This window comes from Bufo bufo, chromosome 3, assembly GCF_905171765.1.
Source record: "Bufo bufo chromosome 3, aBufBuf1.1, whole genome shotgun sequence".
NCBI classification, from domain to species: Eukaryota; Metazoa; Chordata; class Amphibia; order Anura; family Bufonidae; genus Bufo; species Bufo bufo.
The window spans coordinates 118,632,903-118,646,660 of record NC_053391.1 but is presented as its reverse complement, the minus strand read 5'-3'; positions in this window follow the sequence as shown (position 1 = coordinate 118,646,660).

Sequence of the window (13,758 nt, the reverse complement as noted above, 5' to 3'; positions counted from 1 at the left end):
TACCAGGGACAGAGGCGCACGATAGTTCAATACTACAGCATGCACGATACAGAATACAGATACTACAATATACAGATTTAAAAAAAAAAAAGGATTAGTTACGCTCACCTGAATTAATTGTAGATGGAAGCACGGACTACGCTGGGAACAAGCGTAACAATATATGAGGAGAAAAAAGGACAAACTCCAGCTTCCAAAAACGTACCTATACAGATACTACAATATACAGAGTACCTATACAGATACTACAATATACAGAGTACCTATACAGATACTACAATATACAGAGTACCTATACAGATACTACAATATACAGAGTACCTATACAGATACTACAATATACAGAGTACATATACTGCAATATACAGAGTACATATACAGATACTACAATATAGAGTACATATACTGCAATATACAGAGTACATATACAGATACTACAATATAGAGTACATATACATATACTGCAATATACAGAGTACATATACAGATACTACAATATACAGAGTACCTATACAGATACTACAATATACAGAGTACCTATACAGATACTACAATATACAGAGTACCTATACAGATACTACAATATACAGAGTACCTATACAGATACTACAATATACAGAGTACCTATACAGATACTACAATATACAGAGTACATATACAGATACTAGAATATGCAGAGTACATATACAGATACTACAATATATAGAGTACATATACAGATACTACAATATACAGAGTACATATACAGATACTACAATTTACAGAGTACACAGGGCTTTTTTTCTCAGAGAAAAGGTGGTGGAACTCACCCCCCCCTCCCCTGGCCACGCCCCTACCCAACCCTAGGACCGCCCCTAAGACTGCCCCCCCTACCCACCCCCTAGGACCGCCCCCTAAAACCGCCCCTTTAGAGAACAGGGATGCAAGTAAAAAATTTTGGGGGGGGGGCTATAAAAGTCCAGCCCAGCAAAGAAACCCCCCAGATGGGGATGGCACTGTTAATGGGGGATCTGGGGATGGCACTGTTAATGGGGTGGAGGATCTGGGGATGGCATCCACAGATCCCCCATCCTATAACAGTGCCATCCACAGACCCCCCCCCCATCCTATAACAGTGCCATCCACAGACCCCCCCACCCCATAACAGTGCCATCCACAGACCCCCCCACCCCATAACAGTGCCATCCACAGACCCCCCCACCCCATAACAGTGCCATCCACAGACCCCCCCCCCCCCACCCCATAACAGTGCCATCCACAGACCCCCCCACCCCATAACAGTGCCATCCACAGACCCCCCCCCCACCCCATAACAGTGACATCCACAAACCCCCCCCACCCCATAACAGTGCCATCCACAGACCCCCCTCCACCCCATAAAAGTGCCATCCACAGACCCCCCCATCCTATAACAGTGCCATCCACAGACCCCCCTCCACCCCATAACAGTGCCATCCACAGAACCCCCTCCACCCCATAACAGTGTCATCCACAGACCCCCCACCCCATAACATCGTCATCCACAGACCCCCCCACCCCATAACAGTGTCATCCACAGACCCCCCATTGCCGCTCCAGTACAGTTATAAAATATATATATATATATATCATGCTGCCCCCTCTATAGTATAACTTTCAATATATTGTACTCACAGGGCTACTGTTATCGTAATGCAGGCCGGCCGGGCAGACGAGCGGCAGCGTCACTGACTGACGTCACGTGCCTGCGCTGCCTACTTCATTCATAAAGCAGGCGGCGCAGGCACGTGACGTCAGTCAGTGACGCTCCCGCTCGTTTGCACGGCCGGCCTGCATTACGATAACAGTAGCCCTGTGAGTACAATATATTGAAAGTTATACTATAGAGGGGGCAGCATGATATATATATATATATATATATATATATATTTTATAACTGTACTGGAGCGGCAATGGGGGGGGGTCTGTGGATGACACTGTTATGGGGTGGGGGGGTCTGTGGATGGCACTGTTATTGGGTGGGGGGGGTCTGTGGATGGCACTGTTATGGGGTGGGGGGTCTGTGGATGACACTGTTATGGGGTGGAGGGGTCTGTGGATGGCACTGTTATGGGGTGGAGGGGGGTCTGTGGATGGCACTGTTATGGGGTGGGGGGGGTCTGTGGATGGCACTGTTTAGGATGGGGGGGTCTGTGGATGGCACTTTTATGGGGTGGAGGGGGGTCTGTGGATGGCACTGTTATGGGTGGGGGGGGTTTGTGGATGTCACTGTTATGGGGTGGGGGGGGGTCTGTGGATGGCACTGTTATGGGGTGGGGGGGTCTGTGGATGGCACTGTTATGGGGTGGGGGGGTCTGTGGATGGCACTGTTATGGGGTGAGGGAGTCTGTGGATGGCACTGTTATGGGGTGGGGGTGTCTGTGGATGGCACTGTTATAGGATGGGGGGGGTCTGTGGATGGCACTGTTATAGGATGGGGGATCTGTGGATGCCATCCCCAGATCCTCCACCCCATTAACAGTGCCATCCCCAGATCCCCCATTAACAGTGCCATCCCCATCTGGGGGGTTTCTTTGCTGGGCTGGACTTTTATAGCCCCCCCCCCAAAAAATTTTTTTACTTGCATCCCTGTTCTCTAAAGGGGCGGTTTTAGGGGGCGGTCCTAGGGGGGGCAGTCTTAGGGGCGGTCCTAGGGTTGGGTAGGGGCGTGGCCAGGGGAGGGGGGGTGAGTTCCACCACCTTTTCCCTTTTACCCCCTTTTGCCTTCAGAACTGCCTTAATTCTACGTGGCATTGATTCAACAAGGTGCTGATAGCATTCTTTAGAAATGTTGGCCCATATTGATAGGATAGCATCTTGCAGTTGATGGAGATTTGAGGAATGCACATCCAGGGCACGAAGCTCCCGTTCCACCACATCCCAAAGATGCTCTATTGGGTTGAGATCTGGTGACTGTGGGGGCATTTTAGTACAGTGAACTCATTGTCATGTTCAAGAAACCAATTTGAAATGATTCGAGCTTTGTGACATGGTGCATTATCCTGCTGGAAGTAGCCATCAGAGGATGGATACATGTTCTCATTCTGTTTACGCCAAATTCGGACTCTACCATTTGAATGTCTCAACAGAAATCGAGACTCATCAGACCAGGCAACATTTTTCCAGTCTTCAACAGTCCAATTTTGGTGAGCTCGTGCAAATTGTAGTCTCTTTTTCCTATTTGTAGTGGAGATGAGTGGTACCCGGTGGGGTCTTCTGCTGTTGTAGCCCATCCGCCTCAAGGTTGTGCGTGTTGTGGCTTCACAAATGCTTTGCTGCATACCTCGGTTGTAACGAGTGGTTATTTCAGTCAACATTGCTCTTCTATCAGCTTGAATCAGTCGGCCCATTCTCCTCTGACCTCTAGCATCCACAAGGCATTTTTGCCCACAGGACTGCCGCATACTGGATGTTTTTCCCTTTTCACACCATTCTTTGTAAACCCTAGAAATGGTTGTGCGTGAAAATCCCAGTAACTGAGCAGATTGTGAAATACTCATACCGGCCCGTCTGGCACCAACAACCATGCCACGCTCAAAATTGCTTAAATCACCTTTCTTTCCCATTCTGACATTCAGTTTGGAGTTCAGGAGATTGTCTTGACCAGGACCACCCCCCTAAATGCATTGAAGCAACTGCCATGTGATTGGTTGACTAGATAATTGCATTAATGAGAAATAGAACAGGTGTTCCTAATAATTCTTTAGGTGAGTGTATATAGATACTACAATATACAGAGTACATATACATATAATACTACAATATACAGATACAATATATAGAATACATATACAGAATACATATACAGATACTACATTATGCAGAATACATATACAGATGCTACAATATGCAGAGTACATATACAGATCCTACAATATGCAGAGTACAGATACTACAATATGCAGAATACATATACAGATACTACAATATATAGAGTACATATACTGATACTACAATATACAGAGTACATATACTACAATATACAGAATACATATACAGATACTACAATATACAGAGTACATATGAAAATGCACAACAACTACAATATACAGAGTACAAATACAGATACTACAATATACAGAGTACATGTACAGATACTACAATATACAGAATACATATACAGATACTACAATATACAGAATACATATACATATACAGATACTACAATATACAGAATACATATACAGATACTATAATATACAGAGTACATATACAGATACTATAATATACAGAGTACATATACAGATACTACAATATACAGAGTACATATACTACAATATACAGAGTACATATACAGATACTACAATATACAGAGTACATATACAGATACTACAATATACAGAGTACATATACAGATACTACAATATACATCATACATATACAGATACTACAATATACAGAGTACATATACTACAATATACAGAGTACATATACTACAATATACAGATACAATATATAGAATACATATACAGAGTACATATACAGATACTACAATATACAGAATACATATACAGATACTATAATGTACATAATACATGTACAGATACTACTATGCACAGAATGGAAACATCAATCTATATTACAGCATCAGCTAAATAAAGCAAGAAACAAAAATGTTGTACTCACCAAACTTAACGTCTACTTTTGATATTTCATTCCTTTCCTCGCAGCCTCCAAGACTTTGCCATTGGCCAAAAATTTCTTATACATTTCTGTACATTCTTCTCCAAGGTACACACAGATCTGAAGCTCTGCCTTTACACTGTCCACCTCCAGCTGGTTCTCCACACTCTGTACAGCTGGTATAAGTTATACATCTTCTTGTATATAGTGATATGGACTGTGCTGGTATAACCTGGGCCAGAGGTCGCAATAATGCCATTTTACTCCCTGGAAAAAGTTTAAGGCATACCAATACGCCTTAGACTTTTCCCTGCTTTTCATCAGCGCAGGGTGCGCTGTGAACGGCGCAGGCAGCGCAGCGATGCTGCCTGTTCCTGCAATAACCAATAGCAAAGCTCCGGACAGCAGAAGAAGGTGACAGCGCAGGGTGTAATGTATTAATGTGTGTAATGTATGTAGTGCAGTGTGTGATCATCACATACTGCACTACATACATCACACACATGTATACATCACACGCTGCGCCACATACATCACACTCATGTATGTGGCGTGGTGTGTGGTGTATGTGGCGCAGCGTGTACTGAATGCAGACAGGCTATTTTAGCCAAGTGGTAAAGTACAGGGAAGATCCGCCATATTGGACTGGACTTTATCAATTGGCTATAATTGCCTGATGTTAGACCAGTAATGGTCCCCCTGCATACCCACCTCTTAGGCCCCCATTCACATCACCACTATTTATTTCTGTTGTTCTGCTCATCTAATGGTTTTGCAGAACTGTGCAGGATGGGAAAAGCCTAGTGTACCACGTTTTTTCCATCCTTTAAAGTCCAACAAAAAAACATCTAGGCTAACGTATGTTGTTTTTTTTAAACAATGGAATTCTATGGTGACAGATGCTACAGTATGTCGTCTGTCTGAGGCGTCTGGTAACATATATACGTTTTTTGTGTGTACATTAAATGTATGACAAAAACGTGATGTGAACCCAGCCTAGCTGACAGGGAAGAAGTATGCCCACACTGTAACACCACCACCAAAGGCTGGCTCGTCTGGTGACGACAGTTAGCACTTTCCTTGACGTCCCCAACATCGTTGGTGGCCATCATTTCTGCTCAGCGTGAATCGACTTTCATCAGTGACCAGCACTGAGGCCCACTGGTCCCTTGTCCAGCGTAGATGCTCCCTGGCCCATGCAAGATGATGAGGCCCATGGTCAGGTACCCTTGCAGGTCGTCTAGCACACAGACCATGCTGATGAAAACAGTTTTGAATGGTCTGACATGACACTTGGGTGTCTCTCACCTCCTTTAAATGTGCCTGGAGTTGTGTGGCATTCATCATCCGGTTCCACAGGGCATTGTTCACAATGAAGTGGTCATCAGTGTGGGATGTGGCCAAAGGACATCCATTTCTATGCCTTTCTGTATCTCTGTTGCGACCTGCTGATGACATTCTGTGACACTCTAAGCTCAGTGGCCACTTCCGTCTGAGAACATTCTGCTTGAAGCCTCTCAATGTCGAGGTACTGTTGATTAATTGTTAGGTGTCATCTTGGTCTCATGATGTCAAAATGTGAAGAACATGATGAGGGGGACTAATTAAAAAAAATGTATTGGGTGATTCATGGATTAAACACCTCTTGTGGATTTTGCTCCTTGTTAGAGAACAGATAACCAGAAGATACCCAGCTTATACCAGCATAGTCCTTATATAATTATACTCAGATATATACTCTTGTAAGTACCAGGGGCAGTGGGCCTGGGCTAGCCTAGTGGGCTGTGTGCTGAGTCTGCGGACAGAGGCTAACTCTGCCTGGCAGAGAGAGCTAGGTCCTTCAAGCACTACACTGGACCGGCGTGGAATCGTGGATGGTAGACAGTGCCAGTGAGCAGAGTGGCACCTGCGCTCCGCCGCCGCTCCTGCCTGAACTAACGGTAGGACGCATTACTCATGCAGCATCGCTGATGACATTGTGATGTCACGTCATACAGCGCACTGTGTGGTCCGGTGTCACGGTCCCTCCCATGACATAGGTTAGAAGATCTGAGAGACTGGCGGCACGTGAGGTTATCTGACAGTCTCTCTGTTTTAACCGGTTCCTGTGTTGTTGGTAATGACCACACCTCTTGTCAGGTGCAGCTTGTGGTCATTACTGCTGCCCTATTTATTCTGAACTCACACCACACCATGCGGTTGATATTATCTACTTGGAGTTGGAAGAGCTGGTTTGTGGATCTATTTGGTGTTCCTTCTTATCCATTTTCTGTTCAAGATAAGTGTACTTCGCTTTGTATTTTGTTGTTCTCTTTGTTCATTGTTTACTAGGCCTCAGGGAGACGCTGGTTTGTTCATCTAGGAAGGAACTAGTAGTCTCAGACCCTGTCACTACTGCCAGGGATTTTCAGGGCTACTAGGGCCTAGGTTTACGGTATATGTATATTCCCACCATCAGGGTCTATACATACTGCCAGGAGTCAGGGCTAGGTCTAGGGTTTCCTAGGTGGTCACCTTTCCCTTTCACTAGCCTTGAGGCCTAGTTTCTGGTCATTTTCCTTCTGCTGTCATTCTCTTGTTTATCCGCTCTCCCGTACACTGTGACATCCAGACATGCTGCCAGGCCCGCCCCCTGCCATGGGGATACTTAAAGCGACCCTGACCCATGCAACCACAAAAAAGGAGGACTTCAGGACTTGCGATAGACGGAGGACCAGGAGTCTGACAACCGGACTGTTTGTCTTAAATTCAGATGTCTGGCGACCCTAGCTGTACGGCTCTGTAGTAAGAGAGTCACATACGGTGTGTGCAGAGGGATCTGTCGTGCTTGAGCCCTTAAATTAAATAATATGGCAGCCAGTGAAAAATGGCAGTATTCATTGCCCACTGCAGTCACTCATGGGCCTCAGTGGTGATGTCAATAGTTGACTGTACTGCTCATGTGTGTGTACGGGCGTGTCATTGCTGCAGCAAACTCAACTGTGGTTAATGGGTCTACTGGAGAAGTGCTGGAGTGATCAGGATTGGCTATTCTCCGAAGTGCTATTGCAATGAATGGAGAGAGCTGTGCATCCATAGAGGTGGGACCCACACCTATTGGATATTTATGGGATATTCTATGTATAGGCAATAAATGCCCCGGATGGGAAAAACCATTTAAAGAGGACCTGTCAGCTCACCTGACATGCCTGTTTTAGGAACTACTTATATTCCCAATGTAATAACAATTCTGGAGCATCTTTTCATGGAACTGTATGCTGTGTCATTCCTCTGGTATTCCTACTAGAAGTTTATGAGTGGATTGCTAAGAGACTACAATAAAGGCCCATCTGGTTGTTACCAGCTTGGGGAGGGGGGGGGGGGGGGATGTCCCTGCACAATCTAACATTATCCAATCAGTGCTGGCAGTGTCAGACTGTACAGGGACACCCCCCCCCCCCCCCCCCTTCCTCCCAAACTGGTAAAACCCAGGTGGACCTTCATTGCAGACTGAATAAAGGAATAATAGAGGAATGGCACAATAAAAGGTCATAAGAACAGATGCTTCAGAATTGGTATTACATGGGGGATACAAGTAGTTACTACAGCCGGCATTTTAGCAGAGGTGTGCTGAATGAGTTAACTTTCTCCCTTTTGCCATTGATGTCATTTTGTAAGCCTTTGGGGAAACATTTTTCTGATTGTTCAGTTTCACTCCCATCCCTGATGTTATATACTGTACCTATAAGATGCATTAAGGCTACTTTCACACTAGCGTTTTTGCCTGATCTGGCAGGGATCAGCAAAAATGCTTCCGTTACTGATAATACAACCGTCTGCATCCGTTATGAACGAATCTGGTTGTATTATCTTTAACATAGCCAAGACGGATCTCTCATCAACTCCATTAAAAGTCAATGGAGGACGGATCCGTTTTCTATTATGTCAGATTGTGTCAGAGAAAACAGATCCGTCCCCATTGACTTGCATTGTGGCTCATGACGGATCCGTCTTGCTCCGCATCCAGGGACGGAAAGAAAACCGCAGCATACACTCTGAGAACGGAACGGAATGCATTTTGGAGCATTCCATTCTGTTCAGATACGTTTTGTCCCCATTGACAATGAATGGGGACAAAACTGATCTCAATACCAGAAAAGGGAAACGCTAGTGTGAAAATAGCCTTATTCCCACCTTTTTTCAGCACAAGGGAAGCCCTGGAGAACCCCTACAACTACGGGCTCATGCACACGACCATGGTTTTTGTCTGATGTGGATCTATTAATTTCAATATCGCCAGAAAACATTATGGCAGCACACCGTGTGCTGGCTGCATCCGTATGACATTTCTGCTGCCCCGCAATCAAATAGAACATGTCCTATTCTTGTCCGTTTTGCAGACAAGGGTAGGACAGTTCTGTAGAGGGCAGAATGTCCCCCTGACAAGCTATCTTTATTGAAATGACCAAGAGTTCCAGAGACCTTGAATATGTATAGGGCAGGGGGTCAGCAACCAGAAACGACAACTCCCTTCAGGCTCCATTCACTTCTATGGGGGTTCTGAGAACAGCTGAAAAGTGAGCATGCTGGGAGTTGTAGTTTGACAGCAGCTCGAGTGCTGAAGGTTGCTGACCCCTGCTGATAGGGATTTCAGCCACCCATTTACGTTCATCGCGTCCCTATATCTTCTTCTGTGACATTACACACTGCTGTGTCATTCCATACAACAAAGATGAAAGTGCACGTACCCGTACAGTGGTGCTAGTTACAACACCCAGCTCAGGAAATGGTATAAGGCTTCAGTACGGTTGTGTTACTACTTCCGTTTTACAGTCCGTACACTAATATAGTAGTCAACTGCCTAAAAAGTAATTCCATAGTAGATGCGGATTGTAAGATCTGCTGCCTTTACAGGCTAGCGCAAATGGATGAGTGGCTGCATACAGCGCAGATTGCACTCAGTTTTTTGGCACGGATTTCGTGTGCAAAAACCGCTGTGTATGAGGTTAGACAAATCTCATCTACCCTTTATTCTTATTAGGTGTTGAAATTGACCTGCTGTGCGGTTTCTGAAATCTGCTGTTGAGTTTTGCTTGTGCGGATTTCACCCTTTTCAATAGAAGGGTGTGATCTGCAGAAAATCAGCAAAAAACACACAAAAAATTCAATAAATAGTACAGATGTGTTTTTATGTGTGGTTTTGGTGTTAGCTGTAGATTTCACCGATTTCCCCCATGGACAGCATGTGCCCGTGATTTACTGACGTGTAAGGGCTCGTTCACACGAACGTTTTTTGAGTTCCATATACGGTCCGTATACGAAAACATTCATTTCAATGGTTCCGCAAAAAAAAAGGAACGTATTTTATATGCATTCCGATTCCGTATTTCCGTTTTTCCATTCCGTTCAAAGAGAGAACATGTCCTATTATTGCCCGCAAATCACTTTCCGTGGCTCCATTCAAGTCTATGGGTCCGCAAAAAGAACGGAACACATACGGAATGTACTCCGTATGTCTTCCGTATCCGTTGCCTTTTTGAAGAACCATCTTTTGAAAATGTAATGCCCAGCCCAATTTTTTCTATGTAATTATTCGGAATAGAAGCGGAAACACTACTGAAACAAAAAATGGAAAAACTGATCCGTAAAAAACGGCCCGCAAAACACTGAAAAAGCCATACGGTCGTGTGAACAAGCCCTAAAAGAGGCCTTACTGTTTGAACCGTAGTGGCATATTTGCTGCAGATTTATGTCACAGATTCCGGTGCACAATTTGGGATGACATTGAAGTCTATGATGAAATTCCACATCCAAAATCATATATGGAAAATGTTAAGAAAATGCAGACATCAAAGGCTACCTGCACACGGGGGCAGGCAAATTTCCGTGTGGATTTCTGTGCGTATCCGCACACAAACTGCACCAAATATGCTACTTAAAGAGGACCTTTCAAGGGTCCAGACATTATGAAATAAGTAGCATGTTATGTAGGGCATAGAGCAGGGATCTAAGAGCGCTTACTATTTTTTTTGGGCGCCGCTCCGTTCGCCCGCTGTGCCCGTTGAATTCTCCCGCCTGGTATGCTAATGAACAGCATCGGTACAGGGAGGAGGAGACTGCCCTGTTTCTCAATGGGCGTCTCCTTCTCCCTACGATGCTCTCCGCTGCGATTGGACCACGCTACAGCCAGGGAAAAGGAGACGCCCATTGAGAAACAGGACAGTCTCCTCCTCCCTGTACCGATGCTATTCATTAGCATACCAGGCGGGAGAACTCAACAGGGGCACAGCCGGGGAACTGAGCGGCACACAGAAAAAATAGTAAGCGCTCTTAGTGCTAGGGAGAGAGGTTTGGATTGAGAATTTGGCAAAGGCATGGGGGCGCCATTTTAATTTTCACTTCTGTCAGCAAAAAAGGTACAATCGTCCCTGGCCACAGCTTTCAACTGTTCTGTTGCGTACAGACAGGGAACCATTGTCAGGAATAGCTGTACGCATTATGGCCCCCCAGACATAAATTTGCTTGGGGCCCCAGAAATGCCAAGCCCGCCCCTGATCTTAAGCCATGCTTCTTTTCCACTGACCACCCCCATTTCCCGCTAAGCCACTCCCTCTGTCAAGTGAGCTCCAAAAATGGTTTAAGTTTAGGAAATGTGAAACGTGGCATATGTGCCCAAATTCTGTTTGTGCAAGAATTGTGACAGATTTCCATGAGTAAATCCCCCCAGGATGTTTATCCTGTTTCTCCATAGGCAGGATATACACTGATGTGAATAGTGGCCTCTGCTACAGTGATGGATTTACAGGGCACTGCAAGGAATTTCCCATCCTCCTGAAAGTTTATTATCTAAAGCCCCCCTCCCCCCACACTGGTTAATTTCAGTGATAAGCATATGTTGGGAATTGTAGTTTATGTATATAATGTTGCACTTCAAGGATGAATTTAGTTTTAAATGGGTTCTCCAGTTTCATGATAATAATAATCATCAATATTAGATCAGTCGGGGTTTGACTCCTGGCACCTCCTAAATGAAGGGGTCACGACGCCTGTGCGAGAGCTGCGTTTTCTTCACTGTTTACCTTCACGCCATCTAATTTGCAGTGGCGATGCAGTGTAATTAACTGTGATTCCACTGCAGTGTGCAGCATGCAGGTAAACAATGAGGAGAGTGCGGCACTTGCGCTGCAGCCCCTTGAAACATCTAATCAGCGGGGGTCTCAGGAGTAGAACCAACCTGATGATGAGGATATCATAAAATCAGACAACCCCTTTAACTATTGTAGTTATATCTGATATACAGTACAGACCAAAAGTTTGGACACACCTTCTCATTCAAAGAGTTTTCTTTATTTTCATGACTATGAAGGCATCAAAACTATGAATTAACACATGTGGAATTATATACATAACAAACAAGTGTGAAACAACTGAAAATATGTCATATTCTAGGTTCTTCAAAGTAGCCACCTTTTGCTTTGATTACTGCTTTGCACACCCTTGGCATTCTCTAGATGAGCTTCAAGAGGTAGTCCCCTGAAATGGTCTTCCAACAGTCTTGAAGGAGTTCCCAGAGATGCTTAGCACTTGTTGGCCCTTTTGCCTTCACTCTGCGGTCCAGCTCACCCCAAACCATCTCAATTGGGTTCAGGTCCGGTGACTGTGGAGGCCAGGTCATCTGGCGCAGCACCCCATCACTCTCCTTCATGGTCAAATAGCCCTTACTTTCAAAGTTTTCCCAATTTTTCGGCTGACTGACTGACCTTCATTTCTTAAAGTAATGATGGCCACTCGTTTTTCTTTACTTAGCTGCTTTTTTCTTGCCATAATACAAATTCTAACAGTCTATTCAGTAGGACTATCAGCTGTATATCCACCTGACTTCTCCTCAACGCAACTGATGGTCCCAACCCCATTTATAAGGCAAGAAATCCCACTTATTAAACCTGACAGGGCACACCTGTGAAGTGAAAACCATTTTAGGGGACTACCTCTTGAAGCTCATCAAGAGAATGCCAAGAGTGTGCAAAGCAGTAATCAAAGCAAAAGGTGGCTACTTTGAAACACCTAGAATATGACATATTTTCAGTTGTTTCACACTAGTTTGTTATGTATATAATTCCACATGTTCATAGTTTTGATGCCTTCAGTGTGAATCTACAATTTTCATAGTCATGAAAATAAAGAAAACTCTTTGAATGAGAAGGTGTGTCCAAACTTTTGGTCTGTACTATATGTAGGTGGGAGTAGGGACCTGGATCTATAATGGTACAGTCACATGTTCAGGTTGCTTGCAGTTTTGGAATCCAAAAACAGGGGTGAATTCAAAAAGAAGAGTAGTCGTATCAGTCCTTTAGGCCTGTTTCAGACAAGCGTGCCCTGTGTGGGAATCACGCTCCATGTGTGAGCGTGATTACCCGTTATGGACTCTGCTCTTTTCTCTGGAGTGCACATCATTATAATGATTTATAATGCAGTGTTTCTCTGCATGACTTACTTCTACTGAATTAAACTGACATAATGCTGTCAGCATAATTCAGTAGATACAGGTCATGTAGAGACACACAGCCTTATACCGTATTTTTCGCCCATAAGACGCACCTAGGTTTTAGAGGAGGACATGAAGATTTTTTTTTTCATTAGACCTCAGATCAGACCAGCAATCAGACCCCCAATGTTAATAAGACCTCAGCTCACAGCCCCCATCAGGGAAAGTGCTAATTAGTATTCCATCCATAAGACGCAGTGATGTTTTCCCCCCACCTTGGGGAGGGAGGTCGGAGGGGGAATGCGTCTTATGGGGCGAAAAATACGGTAAATCATTATAATGATGTATGCTCCAGAGAAAAGAGCAGTGTCCATAACTTACACACGGAGGACAAGCTACTCTGAAATATCTTAAGGTGCCTGCACACATATGCACAGTTTTTCCACACAGAAAATCCACAGTGTAGTACAGTACCAGTAATGTGTATGAGATTAAACAAATCTCGTCAAACTTTTCAGATGCTTTCTCTGCAGAAATTGACCCGCTGTGCGGATTTAGAAATCCGCAGCATGTCAATTATATTTGCAGTTTTAGCTGCGGACTTCACTCTTTTTTAATGACGGGTGAGATCTGCTGCGAAACAGCATAAAATC